The following is a 23,350-nucleotide window of genomic DNA, read 5'->3' on the forward strand; positions in this document are numbered from 1 at the left end:
CAAAAAAAGCACTTTTATTTGGAAACACACTTCAGTGACATTTGAAGGTCAAATTATGAATGCAGAGTCACGGACCAGAGTCTGTGAATAGTCCCAGCCCACCCTCCCCACGCCTCGCATGCTGGTGTACACAAAAGTAGAATGTGACTGCAATAATCTACAAAGCAGATCATCTTCACTGATAACAAGCCTTCCATTGACGAGTTTTAACTTACCTGCCTGTTGAAATTCTATTTTCCTAGTGATGGTTATTAAAGTGAAAAAAGGACTGCTTTTTTTGTGTGTGTCCCAACTTGAATCTTGTAAGTGCGCCTGCTGGGAGGAAAGAAAATGAACCCAAGACATCTTTCTGTCTCAAATCAAATAAGTATTTTGTGATAAATTGGAATGCCATTCATGCTTACTGTTTTCAGATAAAATACACTGGAAATAAGGCATCTCAAATAGATTTCTGCCCTAAAATTAAAAGTGAGCCTATGGAGCTACACACATGTCTCTTAGGGATTCAGTCAGATTCTGATTCAGTGATACTGATTGTTTTGTCTTCAGACCACATGGGAAGAAACAATGATGAATCAAATGACAGGGATGAGAAGAGATTCATGAGGCATCCTGTCCAGCAGGAATCCCTGCTATCTGCTAAATGCAGAACTAGTTCAGTTTTCTCTCATCTCATTTCTCTATTGGTATCCTAACTTTCCTTAAAGGACTATTATATACATAATTGCAAATATTCTTTGTAAATGTTTCATGAGCAGAAAAATCCTATTCTGGAAGCTTCCAGTCATAACTTGCTGCACAATATACTAGCCCATCATGTAAAATTTCTTCCCTACTTCAGGTATTCAACCTAGAGCTGTTAAATTTCGATTCTCTGCACTAAGTAAATTAATTCCTCAATATCCTGGTTCAAGCCACGACCTTTTCTATGTCTTGAGACTTTGTTTTTGCTTCTATTGGCTTTAATTTTATTTTGTCTAATTTTAAAATGAAAAATAGACATAATTTGGCAGCCCTTGAGCAACATCACATGTGCTTTTCTGAGTCATTTCTTATTAGCAGAATGTCAACTGTCTGGGTCATAGATGAACGAAGAGAGAAACCTTTGGGACCAGACCAACTGTGTGACTCTATATAAATACACTGAGAATTTTTCTATCTAGATTCTGAATTTATCCTAAAAATAGACCTCAAGTACCTGAACTTTCACTTGGGAATCTGATAGACTGATGGATGCGGCATGTGGGCATTTGGGGAAGAAACCACACTTTGATGTATTGTTTTATTTTTTGCCACTCTGAACATAAGGACCTTTTACAAACTCTCTCTTCAGGGTGCACTAAAGGCTTTGGGGGATTTGTCAAACATAAGCACCAAGTGTAAAGATGAAGAGCAAAGTAAATGGAAAAATTAAAATAGGAAAAATGGAACCAATTTCATAATGCAAAGTGTGACACTAAGTATTGTCAGTATATACTGCTTCCAGCTTCATTGTAAAAGGTTCATTATTTGTTTAATTATCCTTTTCTAGTAGTTTACAGGATGCTTTTGTAATTAATATTTTAAAATTCTTTTTAATTTTGAGGGCATGAAAATCTTGAAATAATTTATTAAATGTTTTTAGTAGTCTAAAAAAAGTACATACTTTTTCAGGAATGCCTTGCTCTCCAGTCATTTTTGTACTATTAGTATCTTTAAAAAATATGAAATAATAGAAAATATATGACGAGTTATACAACATTTACTAGTATAAAAATCTCTGTCTCAGTCCTAAGAGTTCTAGTTCTTACTTTATTTTGTACGAATTTGACATTATAATCCCTTAAAGAAAAATAGGGCAGTCATATCATTATTTTATTTGAATATTATTGCCAACAGCACCTTTTTTGTGGGATAATATCCTTAAAATAAAAGGTAGTTTATTGAATTTTAGTTTGACTGTTTTACAGAAAAGGCCAAAATAGAAAACGTAAGTGCCATGTAGACCAGTTAGCTGTTCAGCATTAGAAAAAGTGATTTTAGAGCCACAAACTCCTCTCCAAGCCTTTCTCCTTCTCTCTAATACTGGTCACAAGGGGTGCTGGTTCTGTGGAGATGAATGAACAAAATCCCACCAAGATAAGAAAGCAGAAAATTTATCCTCAGAAGCGTTTTCATGTATTAAAGAGAGGCAGTGTCTTAACACATTTATTTACTTGGTTTAACTTAAAAATAAATTATTTGGTTATGTAGTCCCTAAATTATTTTGAAATCCCATGTAAAGAAATCCCATAGTAACATGCTATCCTAAGTTCTGTATTAATAATAACACCATTAACTTTACAATGTTGAAATATATTTGTAAGAATCTTAAGGTAACTTACATATTTTTTAATCATCTTTATTGTGGTGTAATTTAAATACAATAAAATGCATCAACTATAAGGGTACAGTTTGATGAGTTTTACTAAATGTATACAATCACATAAGCAGGACTGCACTTCCATCACCCTAAAAATTTACCTCGTGCTGCTTTGTAGTCGGTCCCCTTCTCCTACGCCTGGCCCCAGGAAACCACTCATCTTTCTGTCACTATAGTTTAGCCTTTTCTAAAATTTCATTTAAATGGAATCATTCAGTATATAGTCTTTTGTCCTGGCTTTTTTCACATAGTGAAAACAGTGCTTTTGAGATCCATCTGTGTTGTTGCCTTTTAACTTGTGAGTAGTATTCCATTGTATCCTACAGTTTGTTTTTCCAATCACCCATTGATGCCTATGGGTTATTTCCAGTTTGGGGCTATTGTAATGAAAGCTGCTCTGAATATTCATATGTAAGACTTTGTTTTCATTTTTCTTGAGTAAATCTAGAAGTGGTAGTCTAGGTTGCATGGAAAAATTTATGTTTAACTTTATAAGAAACTGCCAAACTGTTTTCCAAATGGCTGTTCCATTTTGCATGCCCACCAACAGTGTCAGAGAGCTGCAGTTTCTCCCTTCAACAAGTAACACGTGTTACTGCTAGTCTTTTGATTTTTGGTCATTCTGGTGGGAATGTAGTGGTATCTCATTGCGGTTTTAATTTTTATTTTATTTTCCTAGTGACTAATGATGTTAAGCTTCTTTTCATGTGCTTGTTTGCCATTCATATGTCTTCTTTTGTGAAGTGTCTATTCAAATCTCTTGCCCATTTTTTGTTAATCAGGCTGTTGTTATTAAGTTGTAGGCATTTGTTATATTTTTTGGACACAAATCCTTTATCAGATAGATATTTTGCAAATATTTTCTCTCACTCTGTGGCTTTTTCTTTACTTTTTTTCTTTTTAAGAAAGGTTTCTAATTTTAATGAAGTTTGATTTATCAATTTTTTTTCTTTTATGGGTCATGCTTTTGGTAGCCTCTCTTAGAACTCCTTAGTAACCAAGGTCACAAAGATTTTCTCCTATGTGTTTGTTTCTAGAAGTTTTATAGTTTAGTTCTTGCTTTCAGATGTGAGACCCACACAGTGCCTGCCTCTTGTCCTTGCTGATTTGGGACCCTGTCTGACTCTTCCCGTTTGGTTCTTTCTTACTTATCCACTTTGATCCTGACCTTGCACACCTTCTGTTCAGAATATCTTCCATTGCCTTTTCTGGGAACTCCCAGTTCCAGTGCTATCCCATCTCTTCCTAGAGGTCACAATACATTGGAAATCCCCCTTTTAATTGTCTACCTTTTCCTTTTCGTCTTCCTTTCCAGTAGCATTTCTAAGAATATTTTCTACCATTTTCATACCATCCTCTAGAAAAATTGTCAAATGTTTTCTTTATTTTTTCCTGGTGCAATATGTGAAAATTCAGATGTGCATAGGGCTTGAAACAACCCTTTAAAAAAATTTTTTTTTCTTGTGAGGAAGATTAGCCCTGAGTTAACATCCGTTGCCAATCCTCTTTTTGCTGAGGAAGATTGGCCCTGGACTAACGTCCATGCCCAGCTTCCTCTACTTTGTAGGGGACTCTGCCACAGCATGGCATGATGAGCGGTGCATCAGTCCATGCCCGGGATCCGAACCTGCAAACCCCCAGGTCGCCAAAGTGGAGCGAGAGAACCCAACTGCTATGCCACCAGGCCGGCCCAGAACCCTTTTATAAGTTTTAAAACAGCAAACATTTAAATTCAGCTAGTGTTAGTGCAAAAGTTCAGAAAATTCCATTATGTTAATTTGATAGCAGTGGAAGAGTGATTTAGTCAGTCCTTTATGTAAGGACCTTTATGTAAGGATAAGATTGAGAGATTTTTTTCCCTAGGTCATGTCAAACATAGTTTCCATGTCTGGATAATTGCCTTAATAAATATGTAATTATTTAGCAAAGCTCTACTCAACCATCAAGCGTTTCCGATCATCCTTTTCCTATCAACTTCCTCTTTTGTGCCCATAATGCCCTCTGTAGACCTCTATTATCTCTTCTACAAGATCGCTTTTTACCACCACAGGGTAAACTCCTCAAGGACAGGAACCTAGTCTTTTCTAACACTGCACGGTGCTTGCTGCATATTACGTGTCTAGGAAATGTTTGCTGAATCAATGATATTACCCTTTCTTTAACATTCCCAGAGAAAAAGGTTCTGTCATCTCCCTAAATGCTAAAATCCTAAAAATTCCTATGGACAGGAATTCTGCTGTCTTATCTGCTATGTAATTTAAACCCACTTTCTTCAGCATTGTCTTTTCTTACTCATAATCACATTGTCAACTAAAGTGTTTATCCATTTCACTATCACTCTCTTGAACACAACTGGCATTTTACTAAACCCAATAGATGCTCTTGAGTTTTTAGTAAATGATGATCTCTTCTTTGAGTTTGGGCTTTATCTCTCTGTCACATATCCTGTTAACTGTTATTAGTTCAGCATGAGTGGAATTCTTTGTTATTGTTGGAAGGAACTTCGGTGAGGCGATTTTTAGAGAAAAAAAATTTTGGATATTGGCATAAAAAGAAGCATTTGCTCTTCCACTACTATTAGAAAAAAAAGAATAAAATTACTTTTAGTACGAACAATTAAATTTTGTTTTAAAGAAAATATTGAATATTCATTTTAAAACATTACTGCTTAGTGTATTCTTTGATTATCCGACATAAATATGATCCAGAAGATGAAGAAAATCTTTATAGAATAGTTTGGATACCCGATGTGCTTTTAGACAATAACTTCATTGTTTAGCACATGACAATTTGGTGAGATTTACATGTCTATTCTATAGCTAATATAATGGATTATAGAAACATTCAGAAAATAAAACCAATTCCATTACTGCATAATGGTTGTTTTGCCCATTGAATAGAATCAATCACTAAAATAACTAAAATGCAGAAAACCTAAACTAGTTAGCTTTAAAAAAATAATTGATTCTGAGATTATAGCTGGAGAGGCTTAGTAGAAGACTTGCTCATTCTTTCTCAAAGACACATTTGCTCCCAATAAGGTATCCATCCTCAGAGGCTCCAATCAACCTTGCTTCAAATAAGCCAAGCAATGAAGCAGGTACAACTTCTACACAAAATGACATCATTGCATCTTTAATAATCAGACCACATGCTGGTGTAGTGTGGGATTCCATAATTACTCTGATGTTTCCACATGGATTGAATTTGAATCACCCTGTCTTCCCTTAGTGATAGTATTATTAAAATACTCAAAGGTGGCCTCTATTTTCCTTTAATAGTGTTTAAGTTACTGTTTGTTTAGAAAGCAGGTCCTTTGGTCCTTATTTGATGTTTGCTTCTGATGCTGTCTCACTCCACGTCTGCTGATATTGCTGACATCCCCTCCATTACATGTCTTATACATTGCCCCTTGCTGAATCAGTTCTATGTCTGTACTGAAATGTGCTGCTTTTGTTCTTGCCCTTAACTCATAATATGTCTAGATTCCCTTTGTTTTCACTGTTTGCTGTATTTTCCATTTAGCATCAATAACATGTATCTTTTCGATGAGTTCCACTTTTCAGAAATATAGAATAGTTCTTTTTATTCTAATTGGTGCTCTTTTTCCCTACATTCTACTTTCTCATGGCAATATTGCCACACCTGCTTTTTGTTTCTTATCATATACTTCTTACACTCAATCGTTTTTCATCGTAATCCTATTCTCTTCTAGTGTGAGCAGGATGATGACTTGAGCATATTTTTACTTCAGCCCTACCCCTTACTGCCTCTTGCCTTCCACTTAGCCTGTTGAAGTCATCTAAGATTTTGCCTCCATTTTTTTTACAGAATGAATCAAGAACTATTTAGACAAATTGTGTCACTCATTTCTTTGCTCCTGCTGTTTCTTGCTTCCCTTCTTCCCATTTTATGGATTCTCTTTTTGCATTATGTGGAATATGTCCTTGAGTAATTCTTTTAGATGTGTCATATTTGATAATGCATCATTTAGTTCGTACCAGAAGAACATAAGTTCTATGAGGACATGAATTCTTGTCTGTTTTGTCACTGCTTTGCCTAGAACAGTGCCTGGCAAATAGTAGGTGCTAAATACATATCTTTTGAAGGAATCAAATCAATTTATTTTATCTCTTGGCCTTCTCCCTCTCAATTTTAAAACTTTTTTATGGAAATAATTATAAACTGTCTATCACATTTTCCTGCTTTCTGATACCAAGTATACCCCACAATAATTCACCTTTATTGATAACTTAGGGTCATCATTGACCATATCACTTATTATGATTTGTTCTAATCTGATCTCAAAATTCCCTCAAAGCATCTCTTGGAATTTTACCTCTAAATTAACTAGCTTCCATATGCCAAGTGTTTCAAATTGATTTTTCTTCTCTGTATATCAGGTTAGAAGTGGTAGTACAGAAGCTTCGGACCAAGTAAAGCCCTCTGGAAATGTCATTTGCTGGATGCAAAGATATCACAAGAAGCAGTGTCTAGAAGAGATACCAGTCAAATAGCCTGGCAGTCATTAGTGCAGAAAAGCTTGAAAGAGGGAAAATTCAGCCATAAAAAGCTATGTAGCCCATAAAAGCTAGATGAGAAAACAAGTTCAAAGCTGAAGATCACAAGCCAAGCCAAGAGAAATTATTGCACCAATGAGAATGTGCCTGCAGCAGTTTTCTGTTAGCTATGGATGAGAAGGAAGCAAATAATAGTTTTAGACCTTTCATGAACAGCAATAAATTTTTTGTGTGTGTGTGAGGAAGATGAGTCCTGTGCTAACATCTGCCAATCCTCCTCTTTTTTTTTTTTTTTTTTTGCTGAGGAAGACTGGCCCTGGGCTAACATCCGTGACCATTTTCCTCCACTTTATATGGGGTGCCACCACAGCATGGCTTGCCAAGCAGTGCGTCGGTGCGCACACGGGATCCGAACCGGCGAACCCCGGGCCGCCACAGCGGAGTGCGCACACCTAACCACTTGCGCCACTAGGCCAGCCCCCGATAAATTTTTTTTTTATCTCTTATCCTCACCTCTGCCCTGCCCATCCTTGCTGTTGATCTGTCATTCTCACTACTGTTAGTAATGCTGTACCGATTATCTATTGCTACATAAAATACCACCCCAAACATAGTGGCTTAAAACAACAACCATTCCTTATTTCTTTTTGTTTTGTCAGTTGGGGCAACAGTTTTTTCTGGGCTCAGCTGAATGGATTTCTGCTGTTCTAATGTGGGGTAACTTTTGTGGCTTCAGTCATATAGTAGCTTGACTAGGGCTAGAGGGTTTAACATAGCCTCACTTATATGTTTGGGGCCTTCTTGCTGACCATAGGCTGGACCCCTCTCTCTCTACATGGTTTCTCACCCAGGCTTCTTTACATGGTATCAGGAGCGTTCCAATAAGACAACAGTGGATGCTGCAAGGCCTCTTGAGGCCTACACTCCAAAACTACTTAACATTACTTCTGCCACATTCTGCTCACCGAAGTCACGGGGTTAGCCTAGATACAAGGGGTGGAGAAGTACAAAATATTATGGCCATATTTTTCATACGACACCTATCTCTGAGAGCCTACTCCTAACCTTCAAACTTCTAATTTACAATATTGTAATTCATGTACTCACATAGCTATCTCTTCTTGTAAAATTGAGCTCCTTGAGGGAAGGAATTAGGTTATCTTTATCTGCAGCGCATAGTAGAGGACCTGGTACCTAGTAAGACCTTAATAAAGGGATGTTGAGCCAATGGTGGACTGATTGGTTGATATGTACATACATAGGCATGTATGGATATGTGTATATACATCTTGTCCTGTACTTTTAGTAGCTAGATTCTGTAATTATAAGATTAATGGAATAGTACTTTCAAAAAATACAAAATAAATTAGAAGTATGTCTTTCTGGTGTAAAAGAGTAAGGGTTTTTGTGTATGTTAAGCAGTAACCACAGAATGCCATGTTCTTAGAACATAGAAACTCATCTGTGTAGTAGAGACTTAGTAGTGTTTCCTTAATCAGTTCTCAGGTCAAATAATCAGAAATGATTTCATCTCTTTTCTCCACCATCATTGTTATCAAACATGTTGGGCCTCATAATCTAAGATATATATTGCTTTGTGGCATGTTTTTAATGTCAGATTAATGACCATTTGTGCCAAAATAACAAGGAAAGTCTATTTGCAAATGTAGCCCTAATTACTTTGCCTTAAAAATACTTTGAATAGGGGGCCGGCCTGGTGGCGCAAGCGGTTAAGTGCGCGCGCTCCGCTGCGGCGGCCTGGGGTTCGCTGGTTCGGATCCCAGGCGCGCACCGACCTACTGCTTGGCAAACCATGCTGTGGCGGCGTCCCACATAAAGTGGAGGAAGATGGGCACAGATGTTAGCCCAGGGCCGTCTTCCTCAGCAGAAAAAAGAGGAGGATTGGCGGATGTTAGCACAAGGCTGATCTCCTCACAAAAAAAAAAAAAAAAAAAAAATACTTTGAATAATCTAAATGGCCAACTTGAATTATCTAATATCAGCTAAGACTCAATTGATGGCACTAAAATGACAATTGATATTTCATGGAATTTAAAAATCCTGTGTCCTAGTTAAGTTCCTACAGTAGGTAATTATTCCACGTGTAGTTTTGCCAAGATACTGTGATATACTCTTTGATTTGCCTCCACTGCTGTACACTGTTGCTGAATGGTGTTAAGCCACTATCACATTTTTCCTCTGGTGGTTTGGAGATCACTGTAAATATGCCAAAATTTGAAATTCTTTGGGCATAATAGGCTTTACATTTATATAAATTATTATTTTGTCCACCTTGAGTCTTTCAGACATTTTGTTTTATGTAAATGTGGTCTGCAAATTTCATTAAGAGACCAAAAGGACACATGTGTATGCAGAGTTAATATTTGTTCAGACAAGTAATCCTTCATGAATGCAAAAATGCAGATTTTGTGTGGATTACATCAAAGAATCACAGAATGAATAACAACTAATAATAGAAAAACATTTGGTGAATATTTTTAAAAATGTTTATCTTGTAGAACTACAACAAGAGAGAAATAGCTACATATATAAAATCAAATCTTAATATAATATCACAAAAATAAAGTGTTATCAAACATAATGTAGAATTAAAATTGAACAAAGATAAAGCAAGCTCTCCTGACTATGGAAAGAAAATATAGACAGAAAAGAAATTGAATTTCAGATCTTTGTTTCAAGATAAAAGTGAATTATTATAAAATAGACCTGTATTCATAACTTAGACTCTCTTATTTGGATTTCATACCCTGAAAGCAATCATAAGACTGAAGGGAAATTTATTATAAAGTCACCTGGGATATCACTTCATAAACATAGAAAACAACATTAGAAATTGAAATGGGAACAATGAAAATTTCATTTTAAAAGAATGTAAATGGTTGGCAAGGAAAGAACTGTTGAGATACATGAAAGAAATTCATTACTTCTCTTGAATTCGTATAAATACTGAAAAGTGTTTTCCATTAACAGGATACTGGCGCCGCAGTAAATATGATTAGGTATTTCCCCTCTGTACATAGGGACTCAAACTGTTCTAAAGAGACTTTCTGTATTAGTACTCCAGATGAAGCTGTCGTCCCACCTGCCTAAGAGTAGGGCCTAAGAGTCTGTTAGGCGTCACCAAACCAGAGGCAAAAGTGCAAGTTGGCCATGTAGCTCTGTCTGGTTGGGAGAACTGGAGGGCAGGGCATTTGGGGGATGTAGTCCATTACTGATCCCTCAACAAAGTGCAGAGTTGGTGGCATCCCTTGGACAGAGAAGATAATCATACAAAGAGTTAACCACCCGCAGATCATTCAGTTTCTAAGTCTAGGTGCATTCCACTGTAATTAGAGTGTGTTTGTTCATTAGTAGCTGAACATTTTGCAGACTCTAAAAGTTTAAATGATCCTGAAGCTCATTATGGCACCTCGTGCATCACAGATTACACAGTTGCTCTGCTCCTTTATGTGCCTTTTATATCTTAATTTAGGTCCCAGTGTGAGTATGTATGTCACATCATGAAAGTATGAATAGTAACAAATGATTTTGAAGGAATTGTCATGTGCCTTTATACAGAATAGAAAAAATATGCATATTTTAGTCCTCTCAATATAGTCTGTATTCTAGAGCCTCAGAACTGAGCAGGGGCTCTATTTCATTAAAGTTAAATGGGAAAGAAATCAAGTCTTAGGAACAAAATGGTAGAAATCTACCTACTCAGGGATTGCAGAGTATAAGTTTTGTCAAGATAAAATGAACAATATTTCAAAGAAACCAAAAGAAAACTCAGCATTGTAGAATACTGGAAGAACATGGGCTTTGGAGTAAGACACATTCCATACTGAGCCACTTATCAGCTGTGTGTTCTTGGGCAAGTTATTTAATCTCTGAGCCTCAGTTCCTTTTCTGTATAACAGAGACATCTACACTTCAAATAGGGATTAGGGATAATAGGTAAAGTGCCTGGTATCATGCCTGACACATACTAAGTGCCGAATAAATGGTTACTATTATTCTTACAGGGTTGGGAAGTGTGTTTTCTTGGTCATAGCCCACAGTTATTCAGCAGAGGAAGCCAGAGGATGCCTGCATTGTGATAGTTTGGGTCTGGGGTGGGTGGGACTGTTGGCTGCATGGAGTGACACTCTTGTAACTTACCCTCCCAGCTTTGCTTCCATTCATTAGCTGTTGACACTCACTGTTGCACTGGAAATGTGGAAAACTCTTCACCAGGACCATCTAGCACCACTGTGTGACTAGATTCATCCAGCCAGTTACAGGAAGACAATGCCTTTAACCTAGAGAATATACAGAATGTAGAGTTGAAAGGACCATATGCTGGCTACCAACTGGTGGACAACAGACCCCTGGTTCCTCCAAGTTATTGCAAGTGTTCCAAGTGTGCATCAAGCATCATCTGAGATAGAATAATGTCTTATATCTCTCTGTATGCAGTACTGTTTTAGTGTTGTGATTAACGAAATACAAATTCATTTCAAAGCATTGTTGAATTCTTAGTAGCTTTGCATCATGTTGTATTTTCTCTGTCAGCCATTATAAAACACACAACTCTCACATCAGGGTGGTTGTGGTTCAAAGGAACCGTAAAATTGTTTGACATTATACAGGAGCCCTCATGCTCAGAAAAGTCAAGAATTGGTGCTCTCATTTCCCAGGTCCAGGAAGATGATGTGTGATGTACTCACTTACATAGCTTGTTAAGGAAAACACTAGCAAGAACTGTAGCCTCCCAATCCCTAGTCCAGAACTCTGAACAGTGGAGATGTTTGCACCATTGCTTCTGGAAAAATCTGTGAACTGTATTTAGTATACAGATTAGTATGCATGAAGTTGAGTATTGACAGAAAATGGGTTATATGAAAAACATTTAAAACAGTACCTGGCACATATAAAGCACTCAGTAAATGATAGCTGTTATCATGATGGCTATGCAGTCAGGAGTGGTTTTGTCACTTTTTTCTGTCTGTTGCTCAGAGTAACTTATTATATCCAAGTGTAACATTTTAAGTTATATCATTTGTCACTCAGACAAGTGGCTTCTGTTTTCACGTCTCATACTCTCAGAATTGGAGTGGGTGGATATTTTTTAAATCTCCCTTCCATGAGTCTTTTAGGAATAGAGGCTCTTGCCATTAGTACTGAGGCTAACTTTGGAGGCAAGTCCTTGAGATGCATTTTTTTGTAGCCTCAGATAGCTATTGGCCTTTAATGTGCATGCTTAAGACAGAGCTCAGTTTTGTTGCTGAATTACCCATTGGGATTGGGTATATTTATGTGAACTAAAGGGATTTAAACATTTACTTTCCATCAATGTTTTTTAATTTGTCCTTCCCCCTGCCCTGTTCCCCTAGACCAGACTCTTTATTTATTGAGAGACGTAACATTAGATCAATATTTATTTAAAATTGTACCCAGAGGTAGTCCCTAGAGATCTGGTATCTCATTTCACAGTGTGGCCCACAGGTGATAGCAGAAAACAGTGACTGAGAGAGATTTATATCTGACTATGCAAATAAAGTACCCATTTCATAAAGCTATAAACCATCCAGATTAATCACAGTAGTTAAATACCAAGAAAGTTCCCCATGGGTTTTTCAGGTAAATTTAGGACTAAAGGAAGTGTTAGCACTGTTTGGTTCTGAGTGTTTTTCATTATCCATATTTAGCATGAATTCTTTCTTTAGCTATGTAGGAATTTGATTTCTAAGCTAAATAAGAGAATATGTGAAGTTTGTACTTGTGCATGTCCAAGTAGAATTCTCTTACAGGGGAGTCGCCCAGGGAAAGGAGATGAAAGAGCCAGAAGTAGTAAGCACATCTGTCTGTGCTGAACATGTCCATTTTACGTAAAGGCAGATGACTTACAATAGCTTCCACGTAGTTCTCATTCAGTCAGCTATGTCAGGCAAGGACTTGGCTGTTTCGTGTCCGAGCTATTGGGCAGCAGCCTCTTCAGAGGAAATCACCAAAGGCCTCTGTTTCTCCCCTGAATGCAGCCCAGTGGAGCATTACTCCAGTATAAATATATTCAGTGGTTGAGTATCCAGGCCTCCAGTGGTGATCTTGCTCTGCGGTTAAGAAGGTAACCTGATTTAGAATAAACACACTAGAGCTAGCCCTAGACAAGTGTTTTAGAAGTTATGTCTACATTGTTGCCCCCACCCAGTGCCCCATCACATCCTTAAATATTCACCCAAACTGACTTCTCCTATAAGTGCCCACTGCCTGCTGTCCTCAGCCAGTTCCCTGTACCATTCAATTTTCCTTTCTCCTTCTTTTTCTCACTGTCAGAACATATCTGCCCTATCATCCCATTCCCTTAAGACTTTGTGTGATGTCTATTCAATTATCTGTTCAAATAATTTATGCCAAAATGTAAATAAGTGGTAATATGTGCCCCCTTCCACACAAATAACATATTTGCCTTTTAGCAGTAGCAAATGAAGAGACTCAGACACTGAATTCTAAGTGTCCTGGCAGGCAGCAGGAGAGGGGTTTCAGGAAAGGGATCCTTTGGCTCTCACCATATATACCCACAGGGCATTGGCCCAGGTCTGAGCAAAAAAGCACAAATTATACTCCAACCCTCACTCCACATCTGGTCTACAACTGTATTCACAGAAGCGGCACTTTTGTTTCCCACCTCCCAGAAGTCTGTGACACTGAGCAATTTTTCAGAGGAAGAGAAAAAGCAGAGTCTAATAATGGGATTAATTTTCACAGTTTTGCAGCTGAGGCTTCCTTTGGGGCTCATTCTTTTAGAAATAAGTGCCCCATTAATAATGGGCACAGAATTCACAGAAGGGAGAGATAGGAAGTGTGATGAAGGAGGCTGTGAAGGGAAGAGAGGCGATGAGGAACAATTAGATGAGTGGAAAACTGGGAGTGAAATCGGGTTTGCTCGAAAAATGAGAAATGTAGGGAGATTTTCATATTTACATGTATTTTTAATTCAAACGAAAGATAAGGTAGAGTCTGAAGTGGAAATAAACAACGTGAATTGCAGAAGAATCTGGCCGGTCATCTCTTTTTTTGGCTAATTTCTGATTCCACCACTATCAGCTAAATAGTGGCTTTGGTATTGGCCAATATAAAATGGTCCCCAAGGTGCCAGCTCTGTTGCCAAAGACACCTTACCTTGCCCACCCTCATTTCCTGGTGCGCCCTGTTGAAACCATCTACGGTTCTATTTCTATTGTTATGTGTAAAATTTTGCAACAAGAAACAGAAATTCTACTCTCCTTCCATCAAAACACTCATGTATATTGTTTTAAAGCAGTTGGTGACATTTGGCTTTTTCAGAAAACAGATTTTGCATATGCTTATTACATAGACTGTTTCTGCTTTTTTCTTTTGGTAGGGGGGAGTTTGAAGTGTCTCTTTCTTAAAAGTAACCAATTTTGGCTCTTCTGTTTAAAATTCAAAATTGTGCCATTGGGCATGGATTAAGTGGTCCATGGTTTGATTACATTCTAAAGGAGAATTAATAGATGTATTGAGAGTCATTATAGCAAGTGGCTAAAATTGCAGACTCTGGGGCTGGGCTGCTGAGGTTCAATTCCTGCTGTCTCGCACTTACTGGTATATGACCTTGGGCAAGTCACTTAATTCTCTGGGCTTCAGTTTCATCATCTATGAAAAATGAAGATCATAAATACAGTAATTAGGAGAATTAAGTGACTTAATATATGAAAAATGCTTAGAACTACATGCCTGACACATAGTCAAGACTATATGTTGTTGTTCTTGTTAGAAGAGATAAATTGAATGGCTTTTATATTCATATAAAGAGAAAATTATCAAATAGTTTATTCTAATTAGAAGGAGAAAAAAGGCAGTGATTCTCCAGCACATGGTTCCTGTGGCTAAAATTCAAGTTTTGCTGTGATAAATGTGCAGTTTTATATCTATGTGTGGCTAACATTTATTGAGTGCTCACTATTTTTCAATTACTGTGCTGGGCAGTTTACATATTTTATTTAATTCTCACAACAACCTGATGAGGTAGATACTATTATTATCCCCCTTTTACAGATGAGAAAACTGAGGCTAAACGTAAATTTCTAAAAGTCCAAGAGCTCGTAAATGATGTAATGTTTCAAAGTTTGTGCTTTTAACCACTGCTCTGTAATGCTCCCAAAATATGCTTGCAGCTATCAAAATATAGATATGTTGTGCAGTAATAAGATAAGACAATTCTGCTCTTTTTATCAGAACTTAGTAGGGCAAGTGAAGTCTGCTTCATTTATTCCTCACCCCCTGGGTTGTTGGTTTCATGCCATGTTTTAGTCAGAATGAGGAAACCTCAGGGCCTTAAAGAGGTTTTCTCCTTGTAAGTGTTGATAGTTATTTGTCGTTCAGTATGATCCAGATCAAGTAGGAATAGTCTTTGTACAATAAAAAAAAAAAAAAAACTTCTCTAACTCCTTTTTACGTGAGGGATAAATCCTGACTGTGAAATCATAGATGCGAGTAGTAAACGTTTGGGACAAAGCAGCATGGCAAGGAGAACCCTGGTTCATCCTGGTTTACTGTGATATTTGCTCTGAGAGGCAACATCACCACAGAGCAAGATGCCCACTGTTGTGCTTCCCAGATAGCAAAGAAAATTTACTCATCTCCATTGCTTGCTGGCATTGGATTTCCTGTAACTGCTCTCTGTTCTCATTTTATCCTTAATTAGCCTGTCTCATATTGTGTATAACTTGTAAGACACCTCTGGTACACACACTCAAAAGTTTGACTTTGAATCTTCAAATAAGATTACTTGGCAGACGTAAGTGGAACATTTCCATATCCTCTTGGCAGTCAGCAGCATTTGCTGTTATATTCCTCTGCACGTGGTGATTTATAGCCATCCCTGATGCCTCCTGTGAATGACAACGCCAGCCTATTATGAGATTTCTCATCTCTGAATTCCTGTAGGATTTGCAGTCTGGAACACACTGGCTCATGTTGGCTTGTTCTCTAGCAGTTGCATGTGTGAAGAGGCAGGGAGCACCAGTGTGTTTCCTAGAGTGTCTGACTCAGGGCTGGGCAGTAGCGAGCTTAATAAAGAAAGGAATGGAGAGAAAAGAGGGAGAGGTGTTATGTCTGCCTTATCTCTCAAATTAGATTGTCAGCTTCTCAGCCCGGAGATCTTATCTGGTTTTCCTGTCCCCTTTAGTGCTTATTAGAATAGCAGGCAAACAGTGAGTATGCAGTGCATGTTTCTTGCCTGAAGGCCTAGGTCTTATTTTGATTCATAGATTATGCCAAAAAGATACTCTTGCCATTTACTTGAACTTAATGCAACCCAAAGAAAGAAGAGTTTTCTATAAATGTTATTGAAATGTTATGTACATTGAATTGAAGGTATCTCTAACTCAGTTTTCGATTGGTCCCTCACAGAATAGTAATCCTCATTTCAGAAGACAAACCTCTAAACTGGTGGTGCAGTGACGACAGCTATGTCAACAGAAATATATGTAGTCATAAAGCAGAGATGTTATCCTCAGGAAAGTACTAACACTGAAATCCCGTCAATGACTAAAATGCTGCAGTAATAAAAGCTCATTCTGACCAAGAGTAACCATTTGGCCCCAAGAAGGAGTCAGCAGCCCCCTGATTGGGATTGGGAGGTGCACACTGAGGTACCCTTATACCTCTGTCAAAAATCAGTTGACTACACATTTGTGGATCTATTTCTGGACCCTCTATTGTGTTCTATATATCTTTTCACCTTTACTGAATTGTATTGATAACAATAGCTTTATAGTAAGATTTAAAATCAGGTTAAGTAAGTGCTTCAACTTTGTACTTCTTTCTTAAAATTGTTTTGATTATTCTAGAGCCTTTGCATTTCCATATCCATTTTAAATTCAGGTTGTCTGATTTTACAAAGACATCTGCTAGAATAATGATTGGGAGTGCATTAAATCTATAGATTAATTTGGGAAGAATGGCCATCTTAATATTGAGTCTTCTACTTCATGAGCTTGGAATATCTTTCCATTTATTTGTTATTTTTTATCAGTCAAGTTTTGCAGTTTTTTTTTTCTTTTTTTTTTCCACCCTAAAGCCCCTACATAGTTGTATATTCTTCTTGTAGGTCCTTCTAGTTCTTCTACGTGAGCCGCCACCACAGCATGGCTACTGACAGATGAGTGGTATGGTTTTGTGCCGGGGAACCGAATCTGGGCCGCCAAAGCAGAGTGCCCCCAAACGTTAACCACTAGTCCATCACGGCTGGCTCAAGTTTTGCAGTTTTAAGTGTAAAGGACTTGGTTGTGTTTTGCTAGACTTATTTTCAGGTATTTGTTTTACTGGCATTACTGGAAATAGAGTTTGTTTTCCAATTGTTTGCTGCTAGCATGCAAGAATACTTTTCTGTATTAACCTATTGTCTTGCAAACTTGCTAAATTCATTTATTTGTTTTAATTCTTGTTATATAAATTGCATGTGATTTTCTATGTAAAAAAAATCATATCATCTGCAAATAGTGCAAATAGAGGTAGTTTTACTTTCTTTCTGTTTTTTGTGCCTTTTTATTTTTTGACTTTTTCTTTCATGTCTTATTTCAAAGACTAGGACCTCAAGAACAGAGGCTCTTTTGAATACAAGAAAGTGGGTGTCCTTGCCTTGATCTCAGGGGAAAGCAATATTGTCTTTCTCCATTAAATATAATCTTAGTGATTGAACTTTCTATAGATACCCTTTGTTAGGTTGAGGACGTTCCTTAATATTTCTAGTTAGCTGGGCATTTTATCATTAATAGATATTGAATGTTGTCAAATGTTTTTCTGCATCAGTTGGAATATTCATATGGTTATGTTTTTTTCCCCATATTCTGTTAATCTAGTGAATTACATTGATTAATTTTCAAATGTTAAACCAACCTTGCATTACTAGGGTAAACCATTCTTTTTTTTTTTTTTAAACATTTAAAGAACTACTTTTTATTTTTTTTTTGTTTGAGGAAGGTTGGCCCTGTGCTAACATCTGTTGCCAATCTTCCTCTTTTACTTTTTTCTCCCCAAAGCCCCAGTACATATTTGTATATCATAGTTGTAGAGTTGTATCTCTTCTATGTGGGATGCTGCCTCAGCATGGTTTGATGAGCAGTGAGTAGGTCCACACCCAGGATCTGAACCAGCAAACTCTGGGCCACCAAAGCGGAACACATGAACTTAACTGCTATGCCACCAGGCCAGCCCCTAGGGTAAACCATTCTTAGTCATGATATGTTATCTTTTTTATGTATTATTGGATTTGATTTGCTAATATTTTGTTAAAAATATTTGGCTCTGTCTTCATAAGGGTATTCTTCTGTAATTTCCTTGATAATGTCTTTGTCACATTTTGTATTAGAGTTCTACTGGCCTCATAAAATGAGTTAGGCAGTTACTGTCCTCTATTTTTTTTAAAAGTTTGCATAATATTATTGTTATTTCTTCTTTGAATGTTTTATAGAACTTACTAATGAAACCATTTGAGTTGGAGTTTGCTTTTTAGGAAGATTTTTGATACCACATTTATTTTTGTTAGTAGTTATAGAACTATTCAGATTTTCTGTATCTTCTTGTGTCAATTTTGCTAATTTATATTTTCAAGAAGTATATCCATTTCATCTAAGCTGTGAAATTTGTTGGCATGACATTTTTAATAGTGTCTTATGATTATGCTTTCAATATCTGTAGAATCAGTAGTAATAACCATTTTTCATTCTTGATACTGATATTTTAAATATTTGATACTTTGACTCTCTGATGTTTGAATATTTTTAGTGTTCCATTTTATTTTATCTCTTGACTTTTTGGCTATATCTCTTTACATCATTATTTTTAGTGGTTGGTCTATGGATTGCAATACATTCGCCTAACCTTCCACAGATTATTTAGAGTTAATATTGCACCACTTCATGTAAAATGTAGAAAATTTGGAACCATATGGGTTCCTTTGCCTACACCCAACCTTTATATGGTAGTTGTCATATGTATAATATTTACATACATTGAAAATGTGACCAGATAATGCTATATTTGTTTTCAATATTCAGTCATATTTTAAAGAACTTGAGGGGGAAAAACATAGTGTTTTGTATTTACCCAGATATTTACCATTCTTGTGCTTCCTTCTATCCTGATGTGTCAGAGTTCTTTCTGGTATCATTTCCCTTCAGCCTGAAATATTACTTATAGCATTTCTAATAGAGTTGGTCTGCTGCCAATGAATTCTCTTAGTTTTCCTTCATCTGACAATGTCTTTATTCTGCCTTTATGCCTCTAGGATATTTTTGCTGACTGTAGAATTCTGAGTTGACAGAGACATCTGCCAGAATTTTGATTGGGAGTACATTAAATCTGTAGATCAATTTGGGAAGAATTGCTATCTTAGCAAAAGAAAGATGTTATTCCACTGCCTTCTGTCCCCCATCATTTCTTTTGAGAAATCTGTGATTATTCTAATCATTATTCTCTGTATATAATGTGTCATTTTCTCTATCTGCTTTTAAGACTTTTTCTTTTCCTTGGATTTCGTCAGCTTGATTATGATATGTGTAGGTGTTTTTTCCTTTGATTTTTATCCTGTTTGGAGTTCACAAAGATTCATGAATATGTAGATTTATTTCTTTCAACTAAATTTGGGAATTTTTGAGTCATTATTTCTTCAAACAGATTTTCTTCCCCAGTGTCTTGTGCCTCTACTCCTGGGACTCCAATAATATGTATTTGTGATCTTTTGATATTCTACAGGCCCCTGAGGCTCTGTTCACGTTTTCCTATTTTCCTTTCTTTGTGTTCTTCAGCTTGGATATTTTATATGGTTTATCTTCAAACGTACTGACTCTTTCCTCTGTCATCACCAGTATGCTGTTGAGCCTTTGCAGTGATTTTTTTTTTAGTTCAGATATTTTATTTTATTTTTAAGTTTTAACATTTCTGTAATTTTTTTTTAGTTTTTTTTTCACCCCTACTGAGAAAATCTGCTTTTTCATTCATTTCAAGTGTGTTTCCCTTTATTTCATGAAGTATATTTAGAATAGCCGCTTTATATCTGATTATCATGATGTTGGCATTTGTTGATTGCTTTTCCCTTTAGAATTGATCACATTTTTCTTTTTTGTATGTTCAGCAATTTTGAATTGTGCCCTTGATATTGTGAATATTATATTGTGTAGGTTCTAAGTTCCTGTTATGTTCCTCTGGAGACTGTTGATGCATTGTTTTAGCAGGCAATCAACCCAGTCAGGTTCAGACCACAAATTCTATCTTGCAGTGATTCAAATCACAGTTAACTCTTCAAGCCTGTGTGTGGGACCATCCTGTGTGTATCATTCAGGGGTTACCTTGAGACATGGCTTAAATGTGAGTTCAGTTCTCTGAGCAGGTTTAGGTCTGCCCCTCATATGTGTATCTCAGGGCTTAGGCTGAGACTTGTGCAGGTTCAAACATGGAACCAGATGATGCTCTTCTCTAGCCCTTTCCCCACACTCCCTGGCTCTATTGGAGTTTCAGGCGCTGCTGCTTCCTCCCTTATATTACTCTATACCTGGAGCCCACATTCGGGGGAAGCTGCAAGAGAAATGAGGGAAAAAACTACAAAACAGGAAATTCATTCGCATCCAGTTGCCATTGTAAGTTATTGCTGTCCTCTAGAATCCACCTGTGTTTCTTTACTTTGAGGAATCTTCAGGGAGTTATTTTGGTATTTTGCCTAGAGATTTTAGTTATAATCAGCAGGAGGCATGGATTATAGGTTTACATTGCCATGCCAGAATGGCAACCTCAGAAGGTAGAGTTTGAAAACGATAGTCTGGATCCAGAACTTAAGCAATAACTATATTGCTTGTCCTCTTCAAAAAAAATTTTTTAAATATATGTAATATTAATTAAATTGATGGATCTCCCTGAGTCAGATATATCCAGAATCTCTCAAAAATTCCTCCAACAGATCACTTTTATTCATTTACTAACAATAGATTTAATAACTCTTTCAGGAAGGTGTTAAACAGTGTTTTTCCCTCTCATCCTGAGAGAGGAGGATAGAAAGTGAAGGAAGGGGAGTCCCTAAATCTAACTCCAAAAAATAACATACAGTCTAATTATTGGTCAACAGTCAACAAGCACAAATACCCTTCTGGATCTTGCTTTGGGCACAAAAAAGTAACAGAAAGGAAATAGCCTACTGAAAAATTCATATGCCTACCATGTAGAAAAATTCATTATCTCCAAAGACAAATGAACCCAATCTCAACAGAGATGAAGACCTTAAGATTTTTATTCTACTGGTAATTCAAAAGAATAATGTGGAAACCATGAACATTCAGCTAATTCTGTGTAACTTTAATTATGAAATTTTCAATATGTAAATAATAATTTCAGCTCCATCTTTGGAAGTCTGTTTTACAAAGCTACCTCTTTGTAGCCATGAGTTTCCTGGTGCCAGGCCCTTTTCCTTTGTGATCATGACATACTCTTAGAAACTTATTTTGAGAAGTGATTTATCCATGCTGTTCCAGGGCCTCTTGTAGTAGTAGTGGTGGTGGTGGTGGTAGTGGTAGTGGTGGTAGTAGTAATACATAAATGGTAGAAATAACAGTACAGATGATGATAGCTTACTTAAGACTTATTTTGAGCCACATATTATATGCTAACACTTTACAAACATTAGCTCATTTAACCCCTGGTAGGTTTTATTTTTTTAGATGAGTAAAATGAAGCTTAATATGCCAAGGCCACACAAATGATAAGTGGCAGAGCTAGGATTTATTCTGGCCAGCTATGCCATAAGTAGGACTTGGAGTCCTGAGCCAGTATATAGTTCCTTCCTACAGATTAATGTAAGTAGATAAATGAACCAGCATTTCACTGTCACTCATTTTGTCCAGCAAGAAACCAGGGTCCATCACTCTTCCAGTGGGTGATCATGCTACATCTAAAGACTGGGAAGTGAGTCAGAGATGTAATTTTAACCTTGGGCTTCTTCTAAGGCTCTCCACTGTGAAACTTGATCTAATGAATAAAATCAATCTTAGCAAATTAGTAAAGCAGAAAATTTCACATTCCTTTCTGAATGTCTTTAGGTACTACCACCCAAGTCTTCTACAGGAATATAAAAATATTACTTCTCTGATCATTAATTGCGTTCAGCAATTCCAAGGTTAACACCCTTAGGAAATACTGTCATCACCAGTCAACTGTTGATAAGGTTGGGAAGGATAGCAGTTTTTAGCTAGCTGGCACTATATTCCGCTAAAATTGAGATTCTTTTACTAAAAAAGAGGATAATGGACATTGGGAAGCAACTAGCTGTCTCTGCTACAATCTGTGAATCTGGTCTTCCCCCTGGACTTCCCCATTTCGGTAAATGTCAGCTCCGTTCTTCCAGTTGCTTAGGCCAAAGTATCTTGGGGTCATCCTTGACTCCTTTTCTCTCCTACTCTACGTCCAATCTACCAGCAAATCCTATTGATTATACTTTTAAAATATATTCTGAATCTGACAACTTCTGACTAACTCCATCACTTTCCTCTTAGTGCGGGCTATCATCGCCTCCCCTAGACTTCTGAAATAGTCTCCTCACTGGTCTCTCTGGTTCTGCCAGTCCATTCTCCACTTAGTAGCATACAGTCCTCAAAACATAAGTCAGATCAGGTCATTCTGTGTGCAGAACTCTCCGGTTACCTCCCAGCTCACTGAATAAAATCCAAGTAGCTTACTATTAAAAGGCCGTACGTCACTTGTTCCGGCCTAACTCTCTGATTAAATCTACTATTCTCTCCCTCACTCATTCCACTCCACCTACACTGGTGGAGTGGAATGTTGATGTTCCTTGAATACCCCAAGGATGTACCAATTTCAGAGCCTTTGTATCTACTGTTCCTTCTATCTTGAATGCTGTTCTCCTAGATATCCCCATGGCTTGCTCCTTAACTTCCTTCAGGCTTGTGATCAAATATCACAGTATCAAAGAGATCTTCCCCAACAGCCTATCTAAAATAGGATTTCCGCTTATAAAACTTTTTCCCTTTATACAGCTTTTTTTCTTCTTAACACTCAGCACCATGTGACACATTATCTGATTTTCTGCATGTGTATGTGTGTACTTTCTCTTTGTACATACGTGCATATATATAAACACTTATATGTACATATATGAATTTGATTATTGAATGTCTTCTCCACTCTAATTAGAGTAGGAACTTGGGCTATTTTGTTCACTATCAGATAAGGGTGGTCAGGAGAGACTTCTCTGAGGAGAGGACATTTGAACTAAGGATGAATGAAGAGGAGCCAGCTATGCAAAGGTCTCAAAGGAGAGCACTCCAGACAAAAGGAACACTAAGTGCAAAGGCCCTACAGTGGAAATAAGCCTGCTGAGTTTAGGGGACTTGTCCTGCCTTTGGGGACAAAGAGAAGCCCA

At 37.1% G+C, this 23,350-nt stretch overlaps 1 protein-coding gene across 10 annotated transcripts in view; it reads left to right on the forward strand.

The window, feature by feature from the left end:
* Positions 1–23,350, forward strand: part of FER (FER tyrosine kinase) — a 438,558-nt gene that overhangs the window by 398,425 nt on the left and 16,783 nt on the right. The gene's annotated exons all lie outside the window — the stretch shown is intronic.

Source organism: Diceros bicornis, chromosome 1 (genome assembly GCF_020826845.1).
Source record: "Diceros bicornis minor isolate mBicDic1 chromosome 1, mDicBic1.mat.cur, whole genome shotgun sequence".
NCBI lineage: Eukaryota > Metazoa > Chordata > Mammalia > Perissodactyla > Rhinocerotidae > Diceros > Diceros bicornis.